The 18,876-nt window shown below is 48.4% G+C and overlaps 1 protein-coding gene across 1 annotated transcript in view; it reads left to right on the top strand.

Moving 5' to 3' along the window:
* The first annotated feature begins 16,272 nt into the window (after positions 1–16,272).
* ARID3B (AT-rich interaction domain 3B) overlaps positions 16,273–18,876 on the top strand; it is a 51,244-nt gene continuing 48,640 nt past the window's right edge. The window contains exon 1 of the mRNA XM_075535739.1: positions 16,273–16,363. The gene's annotated coding sequence lies outside the window, so the exon portion shown is untranslated. The remainder of the gene's footprint in view (positions 16,364–18,876) is intronic.

Genomic DNA, 18,876 nt, shown 5'->3' with positions numbered 1-18,876 from the left:
AGAGCTGCAGATTCAATGCTGTCTTTTGAAACATTCTTCTGGGGGAGGGGCAGGTGTCCACGTAGTAGTTGGGATTGGGGCTGGCCCCCCAGTCTTTTGTCCTTTTTATTGCGTCATCCGAGTGTGTGTGTTTAAATTTGTATTGTGTGCTTATATGTTCTTGACAGGAAAGAGGAATTTATAAGAGTTTAGATAAAAATGCCCATTCGGGTATACAGCAAGCACATAGGGGACACAGAAACATGAATGCGTCTTAGACTTAATGAAACACGTTGCGTGATTAGTTGAGGAAGTCTCGAGGCTAAGAACCATAGTCTTGTAGGACACTCAGTCCACAGGAACAATATAGTGCCCACAGTTCATATTCTGCCTCCTAGTTTGGAGAGTCACATCTGGGGTTTTACAAGCTTGCGAGGAGCCATCTAAGATACAAATGTTGGTCTCCGTGTGTCGAGAGAGAGAAAGGAGGAAACCAAGCATGTGAAGAATAGACTCATCTCCACAGTGGTCAATCGGCTCCACAAACTGCATCCTCATCTACCCCGAGACCTGAAGAACGGCGTGGGGCCCAGCTACCCCTAGTGACTGTACTGGTCAGAACATCTTAGAGGGATGGATCCTGAGAGGATGCGAGCAAAATGTGGATCAGAATGCAAGTTCCGACAAGTCCAGGTTTACCTTCTGACCGGTTGAGCTTCCCTGAGCAGCTCTGTAAACCTTGTACCAAGATGATTCCATGAGGACAGATCTTGGCTAAATAAAAGACTGGCTCATACAGTAATAAAATAAACAACACCCCCACCCCCATGAGTCCCCTGCTCCTTGGAAAGCTATCTGTCTGAGGGCTTCAGTGAGACATAACCTCGCTAGTGTGTCAGACTGTTATTTGAGAGCGGGGATAAAAGTCTAGATGAGTCTGAAAGGTCAGCATTTTCTCAAAAGCAAAGAGGAGAAAGCAGGAAGTGAAATGGCCAGAATGTAAATCATGAGAAGGTTGACCTATTGTGAGAAACGTACCCCATGTCCCGGAACAAAGTGTGCAGAGCTTGTTCACTGGGAGCCTAAAGGACTGTGTGTGAACCTTCACTGAAGCCACGGTCAGATAGTTCAATGAAACGAACAAACAAAACCCAGCCTTAAACATCTGCCATGCCCACAGAGTACTGATGCCATTCGGGACAGGGCGAGGCCAGTTACAATCTTACCGCCTCTGCTATTGCCTCCTCCATACGTCCCCACCCGAACAGGCCTCAGGGGTGGGTCATGCACTGCAGAGCCACAGGCGAGCCACAGGTATGCCCGGGGCTGAAGTGCAGCCTGCATCCCACTCAGGATGCTGGGTCTACCTGGAGGAAGAAGAGCCTTGTTCTCATTCACACCTGGCTGTAGTTAGTTTTCTCACCATGGGGGAGGGGGGAGGGTATCTACTCTGAAAGGGTGAAAGGGTGCCTTTTTCTGACCCGCATGAAGACACCAGCACTCATACTTTGGAGTCGGAACCCATTGGCATGGAAAGGAGCAGACATGCTGAGTGAGGAAAGCGTTAAGCTGGCCACACGCTTTTTTCCCAGAAGTGACCTGCAGACAGAGGCCCAGGCTGAGAGGGAGAAGCCTCAGTGTTGAATGGAGTGCAGAGTGGTGACTTCCTAGGAGCTGGGCGTTTTTCCTATTTACTGCTGCTGGTGGGGGAGACCCGCTCTGCCAGAAGGCTTTTAAGACCTAAGCATGACCACAGTTTCATCTCACTGGGGTGGCAGTGAGAATAGTTAAGGGGCAGTGGAAGACAAAAACTAAGCTGATCTCTGGTGCATTACATTTGGAGATCACTTGGGAGAGTCTTACATAGCCCTAGTGGCACAGTGCTTACCAGTTAGGCCACTAACGGAACTACAGCTTCAGCAGTTCAAAACCATGAGCTGCTCCATGGGAGAAAGACAGGGCTTTCTACTCCTGTCAAGAGTTAGTCTTGGAAACTCACTGGGGCAGTTCTACCCTGTCCTATAGGGTGGATGTGAGTCGACAATGAGTGAGTTTGATTCCTTGAGAAGAAACTTTTAGTTACTTACTAAGATGCATTTTCTCCATCAGGCACAGAACCAGACAGCATTTCCCAGCATCTCTCACACTTTGGTGTATACGCTTTTGACGAAATCCCTTCCGATGGAATGTGGGCTGTGGTCGGGTTCACCTGATGGGCACTACTTCAAGAACTGGCCTATAAAAACCTTCCATGAACAGCTCTTTCGTGGAGGGAGGGTGGAGTGGAAAGGTGGAACAGATCACAAGTATCTACATATAACTTCCTCCCTGAGCGATGGACAACAGAAAAGTGGGTGAAGGGAGATGTCGGACAGGGAACGGTATGACAAAATAATAATTTATAAATAATCAAGGGTTCATGAGGGAGAAAGGAGCGGGGAGGGAGGGGGAAAATGAGGAGCTGATACCAAGGGCTCAAGCAGAAAGCAAATGTTTTGAGAATGATGATGGCAACAAATGTACAAATGTGCTTGTCACAATGGATGGATGGATGGTGATAAGAGTTGTATGAACCCCCAATAAAATGATTTTAAAAATTTATTTTCTTCTCTTTTCCCTCTGCCACTTGGATATACATGATGACAAGTGTTCAAGGGATGACAGAGAGCAGACACCCAGGTTCCCGAATTACTGCCAGAAAAAGTTCTCCCATCAAGCTAGCTATCTGTAGAAGCCCAGTATGTTTGTGAAGTCATTACATTCTAAGCTTGCTTGTGTTCAAGGGGATCCCTGGTGGTGTAAACAAGTCTAAAGGGCGGGCTTTTAGTGACTGCAGTCCACCCACCAGGCAGGAAGAGCCCAGGAGGGGTGTGAAGCAACAAGTTGCTGTTAGTTGATTCCGCCTCATCAGCACTCCACATGGGGCAGAACTCCCTCCACAGGATTTTCACCTTTACAGAAGTAGAACCCCAGGTCCTTTCCCAGTGGGTTCAAACTGCTAGCCATTGAGTTCACAGTCCGGTGCAGACCGTGCCAGCTCTCGGTCAGATTTCAGCCATTGTAAACTCTATGGAGTGCAGTCTGCTGGATGCACTCAGTTGCACTGAGGTGGAATAGCCTAAGGGCAATGTAGGTTTTGTGGTGGTTGTTATTGTTTTTGGTGTATTAAAGCAATAGACACAATTCTTTCAAATCTGAAAAACAAAATAGCATTTGTTTCTTGTCATGCAAAGTAGCACAAAGAGGTCTGCGGTCTCTCTGAACAAAGTTAAGTGGGAGTTTGTTTATAGAAGGTTTGGTAGCCCTAACACCACAGTGCTTTCAGCATTGCCATACTAGGAGCCCTGGTGACATAATGGCCTATGATAATCACAAAGTCAGCAGTTCGAAACCACCAGCTTCTCCAAGAAAGATGAAGCTTTCCATCCCCCTAAAGAGTTGCAGCCTTTACAGAAGTAGAATGAAACCCACCAGGGCAGTTCTACTCTGCCTACAGGGTTGCTGCAAGTCAGAATTAACTCAGTGGCACTGCGTTGAGAGTTTTTATACTACCTGCAAGGTTGACGGTTCAAACCCACCAGCCACTCTGCAGGAGAAAGATGAAGCTGTCTGTTTACATACATACTTGCAGTCTAGGAAACCCTATGGGAGAAAAATGGGGCTTTCTACGCCCATGAAGAACTAGTTTTGTAAACTCACAGGGGCAGTTTTGCACTTTCCTGTAGGGTCGCCAAGATGGCATGGACTTGATGAAAATGTGTTTTTTTTTTTTTTGAGAACACATTATATAGGGTCATTATGAGTTGGAATGAACTTGACTGCCATGGGCTTGGTAGTTGGGGGTTATATAAGGTTTGGGGAAGATACGGATATAGAGTGGCTTTGGACCGACTCAAAGTAATGTACGATTAGTCATTGAATGTGTCGATTTCAGGAGCAGGTCCAGTAAAGCAAGGTTTGGGGACTGAGGGTGACGAAGCTCTAGATGGACACTGACACCAGGTTTAAGAGTTTCCTATGTAAGTGCTGGTGGACATGAGCAAGGTCCTCAGGCAACAGTGGAATTTTCCATTCTCCACTCCCTGTCAGCCTTCCTTGTCAGGTCACAGAAGAGGCCATTAAATCATGTGTAGAACAGGGATTGGCCAACATTTTCTGTGCAGAGTCAGAAAGTAAATGTTTTTTGTGAGCTACACCAGCTCTCTGGTAACTGCTGTTGGAACAGAGAGCAGCTATAGAAAACATGTAAACTAAGGAGACTGCCAATAAAGCTTTATTTGCAAAGACAAGTGGTGGGTCAGATTAAACCCATAGGCTGTAGTTTGCAGTTCTCTAAAAACCCAGAACCTTAGATTGGGAGAGAGTGGTGATCTGGTTTGCTTGGGCTTTTATGTAGGGTTATGATAGGGCAGCCACCACACAGTCCCACTGAAGACTCTTGCCACCAACTGGATGGTACATGACTGCAATAGAAACAAATATGCAACCACCAAGATAAAGAGGGACTGGTTGTACACCCAAGCCATGATGGAAGTCTCCCCAGATTGCAAAGCAAGACCAAACCCATTGCTCCCGGGTCAATTCCAAGCCATGGCAAGCCCATGCATCACCGGGAGGAATTGCTCCATGGGCTTTTCTTGCTTGTGATCATCACAAAGCCAGATCTTTGGGCAACTTAACACTTGAGTGCCTCCTATTCATTCCATCTCGGGAAAGATGCTCTTCTGGACCTTGCCAATTACGGCAATGAGGCAAAGGAGCATCAGCCACATTTCAAGTGTTGCTTTTGTTCTAACCTTTTAGAGAATGTTGAAAGTCTCTGTGAGATCTTGGGAAGCTGAGGGGACACCAAAAAGTATGTGGAAAAATTCTGTTACCTTTTACTTTATCCATACATACACTTTGTATAAATGAAAATCCCCCTTTGTGAGATAGGGAGATAGCTCAGGCCACCTATTATGTTTCCCCTACTGTTCATCCAAGAAATGACTTCTTGTGACACCAAGTCTAAAGCTTGGGAGGTCTTTGTCAAGCTTTGGGGCATTAACTCCTCCCCAGCCCCCTCTTCCCATCCCTGTGTCATGATTGGGTTGATTCCTACTTCAGCCAACAAGAGATATGGTTTTTGAGGCTGCACATCTTTATGGGAGCAGGTATCCGCTCCCGCGGGGGAGCAGTTGGTGGGTTTGAAACCCCCACCTTGCCGATAGCAGTCCGACCCTTACCCAAGAGTGCCGCCAGGCCTCCTTCCGAAGGAATATGACTCAGCATGAAGGGAAGTGAAGTTCTGATGACTGCTACGTGAATCTTGAGACCATGTTGTGTCCAACATGAGTCACACACAAATGGACAAATATTGTATGACCCCACTTACATGAAATTGCTAAAAGAGGCCAACGTGTAGAGAACACAGTTGATTGGGGGCTACCAGGGCAGGAGGGTCAGGAATAAGGAGCGGCATTTTGCAAGGACACCGAGCTTCCATTACACGAAAAACTTGGGAACGGGCAGTAGCGGTGATGGCACAGCACGCCGAACACGAATATCACTGAACTGGTGAAAACAAGATGAAACAGCACGTTTTGTTTCATACACACGCAGACACACACACACACACACGCCTCAAAAAGTCTATGGAACAGTGGAAGGAAGAAAAGAGAATGGCTCTTTCCCACTAACAATTTCAGGGTACTTAGTCATTGCCCATGCCATGTGTTAAAAGCAAACAACACAGGCGTCTGTCGCTATTGAGGGAGAGAGGCAAAGGGCTGAAGAAAATGTACACAAATGTAAATGCCATTCTCCCCTCACTTGCATTCCAACATGCAACCAGGGGCTGCTCTGTCCATATTAGGGAAGGCCTGGCTGCTTTGATGACCAGTGTTAGGCGAAGTATTGTGACTTTTTTTAGGAGGGAGGGGCTAGAAGGAGGGGGCAAGGGAACTGGTCAGGAGGCTGTAAAATCAGTTGGCTAAATAACCACTCTACTTTCCTCCAACATAACAGTGTAGCTCTAAGAAGTGTGAAAGAGACAGGAAACTCAGCTCAATGTTCTGAATCATATTCCCAAATGAGGTTATCTGCCATGCCCTGAAATTGCACCCAAATTAACAATTGGTGTTGAGATTGGCTCGAATCTAGTCAAGCATTCAATGCGTGCTTTTGGCACAAAGCAGAACGGGAAGGCCTGGAGCAGATTCAGCCTTCTGGCACTGAATGCTTTCCACTTTCATGATTCAACTCCCACCATCCTGTGCGTGGCTTCCTTCACACTAAGCACCAGGGATTGTTTTTAAGTATATGATTTGCAGCGGGGGTATAGTTACGTGGTGTGTGCTAAGAAGATAACGAGGAACCAGGGGGCCCAGCACCTCAGACTTAAAGGCTAATGCTCTCACCCCGTTGGAGAAACCCCTTTCTGTTGTTATTTCTCCAAACTACCGTGCCTTCTCTTGTTCTGTTCCTTAAGTATGTCTGTTACCTTCTATAACTGCTCTATCATTTTCTCCTGCAGCAATTGGCAGGTTTTGTTTTGTTTAATCTAGAAAGAATAAGGGTCCACGCCGACCTTGACCACAGAAAATGTGATGCCTTCACCTTCAGTGGTGGTGCTGGGAAATAAAAATTGTTGATGATGTAAAGCCCCAGCACTTGTGGGTGTCTGGACATATTTACAAGATTGTTTGGGTCCACAATTCTCCCAGAAACCGAGCTCACCCTACGTAAGACTTCAGCTAGGATGGCCTTCTCTCTCAACTGACAACCCTTGATGTTGTCTGGCTGAGGCAGTTCTCTGGGAATGGGGACCACAAGGTTCCCTAAGAGCCCCAACCAGAGGCACAGGCCTGGGACCTGAAGCCTCCTTCCAGGACAGCTGGCTTGAACTGCCTCCTGCTCCACCCTCACTATGGCAGTTTGCAGAGCTGTGGGAGTGGTCGCAGAAATCTGGATGGAGCTTTGCAAAGACAGCTTTCAATTAAATATCAGGGGGAGTGAACCAACCCATTATTTTTAAAGAGGCTGAGTCACTTTGGGTTTGGCATTTTTGCTTGTCTTACACGTCTGACCTCTCTATCCCCAGGTGGGGGTGTGTGAAAAAAAACAAACAAGAAACAATATAATCAAGTTAATTAATCAGAAGGTTGGCAAATCACGGAAAAACATCTTTTCAAAGAGAGCAGGCGTAAAAGGACAGAGGAATGCCGGACTGCCTGCTGCCTGGAGGCCGCGGGCCTTTGAAGTGTTCAAAATTCATCCTTCGGCCTCAGTAATGAGGTTCGGAGGTTTCCAAGCTTGACTGGTTTGTGGCCGCTGAGGCATCACTTAGTCACTAGAGACAAAGACCAATGATTGGCAAGAGACTATTCAAGAGTTGTTTCTTTGGCATATCCTTGCTGCGGGCAATGCGCTAGCTGCCAAATCAGGCTGCCGGTGACATTACAGGTGTGAGCACCTCTGCATCAGGTGACATCTCCCTGGGGAATGTGTTGACTGTATACCTGCCTCCCGTTAGGCCCCCAGGTGGAAGAGCTTCCGATGATAAGTACCGGTCCTCCTGTAACATTCTTTCTTTACAAGCGCTAACACCAGTTAACTCAGCAGAGGCTTAACACATGCTAATCAGGTCTCCTGAGGCTATACCTTGATCTCACCTGGTTTACATTTCCCAGAGCAGCAAAGGTAAATGCAGGCTCCGGGTCTTACTCCTTGTAAGGCCAGCCCAATTGGAACTGGAATCACGATTAATTTCAGTGGGAAAGACCTCTCCCATGTCCCGGGAGGTCCCAAGTTGATGCCCCTCCCTGCTGAAACACCAAAGCCCATGAAAACAAATCACAGGCACTGACTGGCTGGAAGAGCCATTTCCTCCTTGGTGTTCTGTTAGCTCCTGCCGAGGCCTCCGTCCGTGGCTTATGACAACCTCCTGAGAACCAAGTCTGACACAGCAACCCCAGTGGGTTGTGGAAGTAGAAAGCCTGGTGGCTCTCCCTCGGAGCTGCTGGTGGTTTCCCACTGCCAACCATGCGGATCTCAGTGCGACTTGTAACCACTAGGCCACCAGGGCTCCTCAGACGACGTAAATCAAGTATTTGTGTCCATTGTGCTTATGCAGCACATGAGGGTTTTCCTCTAGCTTACCGAACATGATAGCCTTTCCTATTTACAGCTGCTGCTCTTTGTCTCAGAAGCCCCAAACAACAGTTCTACCGTGTTCTATGGCAGCGGTTCTCAACCTGTGGGTCGAGACCCCTTTGGGGGGTTGAACGACCCTTTCACAGGGCTCACCTAAGACCATAAGAAAACACATTTCCGATGGTCTTAGGAACCGAGATGTTGGCTTTTTACGCATACTGTCGCAAAATGTCGTAATGTAGCTTACTGTTATATTAAGACTTACCCATGTTACACCTTACTTTAAGACAAAATTTCATTTGTCATTAGAAATATTAAAAAAGAAATATTTCAGTATAATGAGTTTTTGTGATCCATCACTATACTGTATGTTCAATTTGTAACAATGAAAATACATTCTGCATATCAGATATTTACATGATGATTCATAACAGTAGCAAAATTACAGTTATGAAGTAGCAAAGAAAAGAATTGTATGGTTGGGGGTCCCCATCACATGAGGAACTGTATGAAAGGGTGGCGGCATGAGGACAGTTGAGAACCACTGCTCTGCAGGGTCCCTGTGAGGTGGGACTGGCTCAAAGGCAATGGGTTGGGTTGGGTTGGGTTGGGCTGGGCTGGGTTGCTTTGGGAAATGACTGATTCTGTTTTTTTCTTAGTATTTGATCCACTAAACTTAAGAGTCAGTTTGTAAGAAAACACACACACACTGATATCTGATATCTACACAGTTCTATCTTTATTTTAAAAAGTAAACCAATGAAAGCCACGTGAATTACCCTTCTGAACAAGTTAAAAGAACAGTGCATGCACATTTGCATATTGTATAGGGTTATCCAAGTATGCAGAAGTATGAGAAATGTGAAGGCAGAACTCAGGTAGCACAGGCCAACCTTGCGGCTCTCTTTCTCAGGCAGGCAGCAGCCCAAAGAACCCCTAATGCATCCATCCTGGGAGGGCCACAGGAAGGAGCGTGGGTGGTGCAGGGGTTGCAATCAACAGCCACTCCTATGGGGGGGGACAAAGTAGCTTCTATCAAGAACAGACTCTTGGGAACCCTTACTGGACCATTCCACTTTGTCCTCCAGAGTCACTTCCGAGTTGGAAACTGGTGGAAACCTAGTTTCTGATTTGGAAGAGCCAAAGAAAGGTGTACGCTATCTTTTGTGGCCAAACAAATCTCCTCTTAACTTCTGGGTGCAACTTGAAAACAATAAGCATTTCTTCTTTCTCTTGGTCTGTGGGTTCACTGGGCCGCTCTTTGGGTCTGAGCCAGTTCAGCTGGGCCTGGATGGTCTAGAATAGCGACAATCACGGATCTGGTGATTGGCAAACTGGTTGGCAGAAGGAGCCACACTCACAGGTCCGGCAGTTGGCCAGATGCCAGGGGTGGTGATGGTCATGTACCCTTCTCCTCGTCCATCAGGAGAGCCGGGAGTTAGTCTCATGCTGGCGGAACAGTTTGAATTACCAGCCACAAGAGCAGGCAAGCTTCCGCTTGTTTCCCGTTTACTACCAAGAGATACATCTGAGCCCATAGAGTCAAAGCATGGAGAAATACACCCCACTTCTCGATGGAAGAAGCTGGGAAAGCCTGTGGCTATTCTGTTCCATCTAAGCTAGGAAAACAAAGCCGAGATATTAAATATTCCTCAGAGTTGAATGTTATGATTGCAAGAGGGTGAGCAGAGGGGCCAACTTCTAAGCCCAGTAGCTTTCCAGGGCCCTTGACTACTAAGGCAGAGATCGAATACCAAGGAAGTAGGCAGAGGTGAGGCCTTCCCAGGGTCCTCGCTGTGTACAACTCGAAGGAATTTCAGTATCGAGCCCAAGAGCAGTGAGAAACCAGAGCAGGGTTGTTGTTTTTTTAATGAAGAAAGATAAGATCATTTGGACTTTAGGGGAGACAGTAACTCTAGAAGCTTTGCCAGGAAGGGGAGAGTGAGATAAAGCTTCAGTCACAGAATGTGGGATCAAGGGACAGGTTTTTGTTTTTGGCAGAGATGGGTGAAACAGGAGCTGGCTTGAATGCTGATGTATTTCAAGAGCTTCAAGGGAGAGTCCCTGGGAGGGAGGCTGGGGCAGGGAGACTGAAGCATGTGTGGATGGTTTGACGTTTGGGTTAAGTCGTCATATGATAAAACTTTCTAATTTTGTTGTGTAGTTTTAGGGATTTTCATACGTGCACAGTTCTGCCCAACCGCTACCACAATCAAGCCGTGGAAAAGTCCCATCACCCCAAGAACCTCCTTTGTGTATATTCCTTCCTCCTCCTGGCCTGATCCTCTGGCAACCACACACCTAGTCTCCATCACGACAGTCTGACTTCCCAACTGGCTTGCTTCCTTGACTTGGCATTGTTTCCTGACCGGACATCGTCACGTTGCCTGTATCGGGAGATTATTCCTTCTCCTGGCTAAGTGGTATATATTCCACTGGACATGGCTTCGGATAGACTCCTCCCTCCTGCCCCAGGTTAGCAACTCTTTCCTCTAACGTACACATCCAACCCCAGTGCCTCCGCTTTCAAAAGGGGCCTCTGCCCACTTCTCATCACCTGGTTCAGACCATCATAAGCCCTTCCTCCTACTCCTCCATCCCATGGGCACCCCCACAGAAAACGGCAAGCATAATTCTCTCCGCGACTTAAGTCTGATGGTAAACTCTCGCCCAATACTCTCCTGTGCTTCAGGGCTGCCAACCCAAAATTGCCACCGTGGCTTATAGGTCTATTGGGTGCTTGGCTACCTCTCTGATTTCACGCCCACTGTGCCCTCAGGCACTCTGCATTAGCCATGGTGGTCTCTCTCCTCTTCCTGCAGCAGGGCAAGCCTGCTCACGCTCCGTGGCCCCCTTTGAGCTTGCTCCGCCCTCGGTCTGGGGCAGTCGCCCCTGCTAGATATCCATAGGGCGTACCTCTATCGGATCCAGTTCTTGCTGCATCCCTCCCCAGTCAGTGACTCGTGCTCTGATGAAACTGTATAAAACAGCAGCGACTTGACACCTGCGTCATCCTCCCCCTGCTCTGTTCTTCGCCATAGCCGTGTGACGCTGTTTCTTTTCCGCGTCCCCAAACTAGAGTAATAGACCACTGAGGACAAGGAACTCAAGCACCTGGAAGAGGATCTGGCTTGGAGGATAGAGGAAGTTCAAAACATATTTTTGACTTAAGAAATCATAGAAGGGCAGGGCAAGATGGGAACACATGAAGGGACCGTTCTAGATCTGGGGCAGTCTCCAGTTTTCATGCTTGTAGTTGCCAGAGCAAGGGGAAGTCTGGTGATTTGCAGACAGCAGGTAGCGACTTGACTAGAAAAACCAGACAGTCGTGTGCTACAGAACATCCATTCAAGCGACATCTGCCTGCACATATGTCTGTGGACCCGTAAGGTGAGAACAGAGTTCTAACATAACCTTAGGGACACAAACACATGTAGCAAATGCAACAGCTTTGTATATATAACACGTGTTTTTCATGTCTCCTTCGTACAAAGCAATTATGCCACCAGGGGTATGATGGTACAGTATACACACAATCTATAATACAACTGTCTTGAGAGTCACAATCACTGCCTATGTTTCCAGCTTATGCATGTATTGTTCAGTACTAGCTCTTTTTAAAGTTTGACCTGGAACAGTGTATGGTGCAGTGATAGACCACAGCATCCAATCTCAAGTATAGCATGTCTCTGAATGTGGCAATGTCATCTCTCTGCTTAGCTTGCACCCAAAAGTTTTATCGTAAAGGGCATCCTGGCTCCCCAAGGCAGTAAAACATGTGGTACCCATAGCAGCAACAAGGGACAAAGGAGAAACATCCATTGGGAAGTGAAATAAAAGGTTATTAAATAACACGAAGGGAGACCACATTGCCTGCTATTGCTCACAAGTCAGGCACCTCTGCTTGCTAAGTATATAAGATGGTGTTCGCACAACATCCAAATCACAATAAGTCTTATTTCACGGAATGTCTGGTGGGCATTGAGTACCACACGCCTGTAATAAAATTCTTCGGCCATGTTGAGACTCCATCTAAAGATGGTAAATGGTAAATACTGAGTGATGCCTCTGTTCAGTAGGAGAATTTCCCCTGACTCATTATAAGGGACGCAGCACAGGGTCACAGCGAAGCACAGACTTGGTTGGGTGGCTGTAGCAGGGGAAGAGGTAGGACATGGGGCGGGGGTGGGTGGGGGGGGTGGGGGTGTTACATAGACAGGCCATTAAATCTGAGTTGGATAAGAAGGGAAGTGAGGAGTGGAAGGGGTTAATTGATAAGAGATAAAACAGGGGCTTTCAACAGATTAGAGACTGTTAAAGGGGAAGAACATTAAAGGGAAAGAGCAACATTCCGGCTGAAGAGATAGCAGCAGGCTGCGACTGGCCCAGGGCGATGTTTGCATTCCTGATTACAGGCAGGTTACAAGTGAGAGCCTTGGGGAGTCTGTCTTTAAGTTACAGTTGTAGGTATGTCAGAACAGGCACAAACAGTTCTGCACTGGAGCCCCAGTTAGTCAAATGTTTCTTTTGGTATGTATTTCACCTTTTCTAGGCCTAGCAACACTCAATCAACACTTCCAAATGCCCTAAGACATCTTAAACGTACTAATACAATAGATAATATAAAATAGTAATAATAAAAGTAACTCTGTGTGGTACTGGACTGGAGAGAGAGAAGGGATCTGTGAGTGTGTATATATGTGTGCACAGGGATACAGTACTACAAAAACTTTTAAAGTTTTTGAAGCGTTTGTTTAGATAGGGGAAAATTATTTTAACGGTTAACACTTACTCTCATTCCACTGATGTCTTGCATACCCAAGGGGGATTCATGAGGTGAGATTCGGATTAACATGAATAATTGGAGGATGCTGCGGGAGCAGTGGCGACTGTCGAAGATGATGGGCCTGGTGCTGGGGAGGACAGACCTGGAGCTGGAGAGTCAGGGTTGGAGTCTGCTGCTAACAAGGGAGCGTTTACTACTGGAGTCAATTTTTTAAAGTGCACATCAAGGGAGCTTTGCTTTTTCCTGTCATAAATGGCCTTGTAGCAGCTGAGGCCCTCAGTAACTGCCCGATAAGCTTGGGTGAACCTTTCTGAATCAGGATCTTGTTCCTCTAACTTTGCCATCCCTGCTTCGATGAGACGAAAGGCTTCAGCTAACTCTTGGGTGAAAAACTTCTTTGGTTCTGAGTTTTTTGGGTCCTGGTCCTCTCCCTCCAATGCGATCATCTGCTGCTCCAGGTCCGTAAGGTCTTCATTGGTTAGTTCTTCCGTGTGGGAGTCAAGTAGCTCTACATCATTTTCACTGACGTCTAACTGCAGTTGATTACCAATATCAACCACAGCTTGCCTGGCTTCAGCGATGTCATCAGCTATGAACTCCTGAAAAGCATGCACGAATTGGGGGCACAATTTGTTCCACACCCCTTTCATATTCGATTCCTTCACTTCATCCCAAGCACCGGCAATGTTTTTGATGGCATCATAGATGTTATAACTCTTCCAGAACTGCCTTAAGCTTATCTCATCATCTTGAGTAGCCCTGACTGCTTGGGAGAAGGTCCGCTGTAAGTAACAGGCCTTGAAGGAGGTTATGACTCCTTGACCCATCGGCTGAAGTAGTGATGTAGTGTTAGGGGGTAAAAACACCACCTTGATATTGGGGTGAAGGTCGTCTAAAGTGTTTGGATGGCCGGGCGCATTGTCAAGCACAAGGAGAACCTTGAAAGGAATTTTCTTGGCCAAGCAATAATGTTCAACTGCAGGGACAAAGTGGTTCAAAAACCAGTCTTCGAAGATGGCAATCGTAACCCAGGCCTTGGCATTTGCCTTCCAAATAACGGGAAGGCACGCTTTAATGATGCGGCGAAGGGCCCTCGGGTTTAGGGAGCGATACACAAGCAGAGGCTTGAGTTTGAAATCCCCGGAGGCGTTTCCCCCAAGCAATAACGTTAGCCTATTTTTTGATGCCTTATGCCCTGGTGCGTTTTTTCCCTCTCTTGAAACATAGGTCCTTTTGGGCATTTTCTTCCAACATAAGCCGGTCTCGTCCACATTAAATATTTGGTCTGGCAAATAACCTCCCTCCTCGATCATCTTTTTCAACGTTTCGGGAAAATCACCCGCCGCACTTACATTGGCACTCACTGCTTCATCCTGCACTTTAAAATGATGCAGATTTGCCCTCACCTTGAACCGGTTGAACCAACCCCGACTGGCAACAAATTCTTCATCACAGTCACCTCCGCTTGCGGCACGCGCAGCTTTTAAGTCGTTGAAAAGGCTCCGTGCCTTTTCTTGCACTAAACTAAGGCTAACAGGCATATTGTGCTGGTTTTGGTCATTTAACCAAATTATCAATAGCCTTTCCATCTCAATAATTAAGCCACTGCGCTGCTTGGTGATAATTGTCGCTTTCAGGGAGAAGGAACCCTTTACATGCTCCATTATTCTTAGCTTATCCTTCAAAATTGTTCCGATCGTTGACCGGCTGTAGCCTAAAGCTTTTCCGATGACGGATGGCGTCTCGCCTCTTTCCGACCGCTTTATTATCTCCACTTTATTTTCGATTGTGATTGTTTTCCTTTTCTTGGACACAACTCGGGCATTTATATTGGACTGCGCCTTTGGAGGCATGGTTACAAGGGTGAAAAAAAAAGAGAGGGGGGGATTTAAGCCAGATACAAACACCAACAAAGTATTAAGAGCAACTCGATCCAATTTAAAAAGGGTGATGGTGTTCTTCTTGAAGCCCATCAATCATGGAAGCCAGGCAGTGTTTCCGGGAGAGTCACCAAGTGGTACCTGCGCTTTTTATTAAGAACAATTATATTTCACTCAAATTCTGAGTGAATCAATAGGCTTTTAAGGCAGTCCCGGCTTACGTAGGGCTTACTGTATGTACCAGGGACAAGGTCCAAGTTTGAGCTGTGGGACTGGGAGGCTGATGTGAAGGCTGCTAGAGAAGAGAGCCACTGTTGGAAGAGCTGTCCACATCGACTCTGAAATCATCAAAGGAGATGGTCACAGGGGAGAACGGTTACAAACCCAAAGATGTCTGCAGAGTGGGCCAGAGGGGCAAGGAAGTCTGAGAGTTGGGCCAGAAGTCGCAGGTGTCCATCTGAGAAGGTGGCAGGATTTTGCACATAGTCCTCACCTTGGGAATCTAAGAAGTGAGAAAAATATGGCAGATAGTCCCTGATAGGTTTTAGGGCACCCTGCACTTAGAACTGTCCTTTGGTGGAGGGTACATCTTAACTTTAGTAAAGGAGTCTTGATGGTGCAGAGGGCTAAGCAGTAGCTTGCCAACCAAGAGGTGGCTGGACTTTCGTCAACTCTGCCTGAGTGAGATGACAGGGTCCGCTTCCATAAAGATTTAATCTTAGAACGCCTCGAGGGTACACAGAGCCACGACATGGTCGCTATGAGTGCCAGTGGACTCCAGGCAGTGGGTTCACGTTAGAGGCCTGTAAGTTTGCTGATATTATCATTCTCAGACGTCACTCTGACAAAGATCGGGCTTATAAAGATACCGATAATAAAAGGCAGTAACAATGAAAACCGCAACACAGAGGAAATGAGCTACCTGACTTAGGACGACGGAATCGTCCGATCGAAACCCCATGGTTCGCTCGGGGACTACCTGTACATGTGAAGGGGCTCCAGGGGGACACAGCAGCCTCAAGGGACAGCCAGGTTTCGGTTTAAAAAAAAATGGAGTTCGGAGACAAGTTGATGTCTGAAGGCGTGGGAAGGATGTGAGGAAAGGACGGAAGCAGCGGAAACCCCAGACACCCCTGTCTTTCACTTACCTGTCACCCCAATTGCGCAACCAGAAATTGCTCACAGAAGACAGCGGCCAGCCCGGCTCTTTTCAACTCCCCGCGGAAGTGCTCACACCGGAAGTCCTCAGTGTCCACACTTTCCCATTGGCCTCAAGCGTCCACTCTCTTCAACCCACTTCCGCCCGAGACCGTGCCGGGAGGGGCTTTTTCTCGGAGGCACTTCCGCTCCGCCCAGCCCCTCGCTCTCTTAGGAGCCGCTTCCGGCCCAGGGCCCCGCCCCTTACGCGTGGCCCCGCCCCACCGCCCCGCCCCAGGCCTGCCGGCCCGCCCCGCAGCGCCGCTTCCGGTGCGGGCCCCGCCCCGGCTGTGGCCCCAGGCTGCGGAGGAGGCTGAGACGCCGCTGCCGCGCCGGGGCCTCGGTGGCCGCCTCCTTAACCCACGGTGAACCGGAGCGCCCCGCACAGGTGAGCCGCGTGGGTGCTGGCTCTCCCCGCCGCAGCGGAGCGGGGGCTATGGCAGGTGAAGGGGAGGAAAGGTGGGAGGGGAGGCAGGTGTGTAGAGGGAGGGGGAGGGGGGGAAGGAGCGGGAAGGCGCGGGCGGCGGGGCGCGGGGGCCGCGGTGGGAGCGTGTGAGCGCTGGGAGCAGCCCCGAGACGCCAGTGACCCTTAAGGCGTTTTGAGATAAAGAGAAGGGAAGAGCAAGAGGCCCCAGGAGCCGAGGGGCCAAAGATAGTGGGGTTGGGTCGATCGGAGAAGAGGCCAGAGGATTCGCTGGCAGAGCTTGGCACAGGTAAAAGTGGTAGGGCTGAATTGGGGGGGCCATGAAGAATGGAGGGGGGGAGGCTGGCGTGGCCACAGAGGTGGGTAGGGGCCGCGAAGGAGGCGTCCAGCAGGGAGGGCGGAGGGAGTGGTCAGCAAGGCCGGCTGTAAAAGCTGCACGCAGTCCGTTGCTCCTAGCTTGGTGGTCCGGGAACTTTCGGGGGGATGGGGGAGGGGGGCTGTGTGAAAGAATGAAGTGGTTTCGAGATTTCTGAGACAAGTTCTCTAAATATAGGCAGGTGGTACTATTTGGATCAACTGACGGCTTAGGGACGGGGGTGGGGAGGACGGGCCCTGGGGTGGGGGGTGGGGGTGGGGGTGGGGGGAGGGTGTGTGTATTGAGTGCCGAACTGAGTCATCTCCATCGTTCCGAAGAGGCTCCGAGACGCCTCCCCCTCTCCTCTGGAGGGGACAGCGTACCGAGATGATGGTGCCACGAGACAAGCAGCAGTTGTTCAGTGACTGGAAGGACTGGGTTGGAAATTTATTCCGCTTTGTGATGGACTCTGGTGATGATTGGGGAACTTTAAGTGGCCAACGGATTGTTTGCCATATTCTTTGTTTGGTTTTCTTTGTCCCAGCTTGCTTTTATTTTCAAACGAATACTTTTGTCCACGGGCTCTCCTGGGGACGGGCATCTCTTCGTGCTTTGTTACACTGTAAGAGGAGCTCTGGCCCAGGGAAAGTATTGCGCTGGCTTTCCGAGTGCTGGGAGAGGAAGTAAAGGCTGTGAGAGGCCAATTGGAATTTGAATAGTTTCACCGAATACAAAAGGCGAGGGCAGCAGGGCTTCCAAAGATAACCCGGGGGAAAAAAAAAAAGGATTCTTCGCATCTGGTTTATTAGTGTTCTCATTGCTCAGCTTCAAAGTTGATATGTTTTAACCAAACCCACGAAAGATACTCATAAGCCCGAGCTGCTTTGGATGCAATTGCACCCCCCGTGGGTTTCTGAAGATGTTGGAGACTTGAGGGTTTTGTTGTTGCTGCTGTTTGCTCTCAGGCAGTCCTCACCCGGCGGTGAGATGACCCAGTCCCGCTTGTGTTGTGCAGCTGCTTCGCCCGTGGGACGACAAAATTGCACGCCATGTTGCAAGTCCTGTTGATCTAAACTTTGCCTGTGCATGGTGATCTGCTCAATGATGTCTCCCTCAGATGTGTGGGGGCTGGGATCCTGGGGCGGAGGGGCGGGGCGAGGAGAGGGTGTGAAAGGGGGGTGTGTTTGGAGACTGATTGGTAAGAATGCTGATAAACCTGCCCCCAGAATACTTGTGGTCAGAAAGCCCTTTCTTTTAATATTGGTCATAGATTATCATAGTACAAGTGAATCTGGAAGAAAAAGGGGATGTGGAGAGATTTACTTGGCCCCTTCTTAAAAGGAGAAGCATTAACTTATTGTTTAGACGCAGTTGATATCTGTTTCATATTAATTAACTTCAGAATCTCCAGAGGAATTCCCCCTCCTGTTTGGTACTTTTCATGTTGTTGTTGTTGCTGTTTTTAAGTGACAATTGCAATTTGAGCGTCTTGCCTCCTTGTGTGTCTTCCGTCCCAGCTGTTGGACGCGGATGCTTTCTGAGACGGTAATGTCCAGTTAGCATGGCTCAGCCCCTTATCAAGCAGGCTGGCAATTTGATCTGGAACGTTTGAAAAATGTAAGCCCCGGAGCAGTTCTGCTTGGTCCTGTGTTTTTCTATGAGAGAAGTCATTCTGTCTGCCGCTAGCTGTGTCTGTCTGGCCAGCGGAACTCTCTGGGTTGGGCCTGGGGTCCAGAGTAGCGCACGTGCTCTTTTGGTAGGCAGACCCTTCTTTATTTTCGTGGTTTTCTTAGTCGCAACCTCTCTGTGATGCAGACCCAGTTGCCTTTTCGGTAGCAAACAGCTTAAATATGTGAGAATGCTCAGGGAAAGGGATCAGGATGCAGGTGCTAGCAAATGAGATACAGTTCCTGGGACCACTTCTTTTCAAACCGTCAGCAGTGCACCTCTACTGAGCTTCAAAGGCGCTCAGGGGGTCCTGTGGTTAAGCATTCAACTGCTAACCTAAAGGTCACCTGTTCAAGCCCACCGTCCACTGCGAGGGAAAAAGACATGGCAGTCTGCTTCTGAAAAGATGATAGCTTTGGAAACTATGGGGCAGTTCCACTCTCCTACAGCGTGG

Source organism: Tenrec ecaudatus, chromosome 17, assembly GCF_050624435.1.
Source record: "Tenrec ecaudatus isolate mTenEca1 chromosome 17, mTenEca1.hap1, whole genome shotgun sequence".
In the NCBI taxonomy this organism is placed as follows: domain Eukaryota; kingdom Metazoa; phylum Chordata; class Mammalia; order Afrosoricida; family Tenrecidae; genus Tenrec; species Tenrec ecaudatus.
The sequence above is the reverse complement of the archived record's forward strand: the minus strand, read 5'-3'. Positions and strand labels throughout refer to the sequence as shown.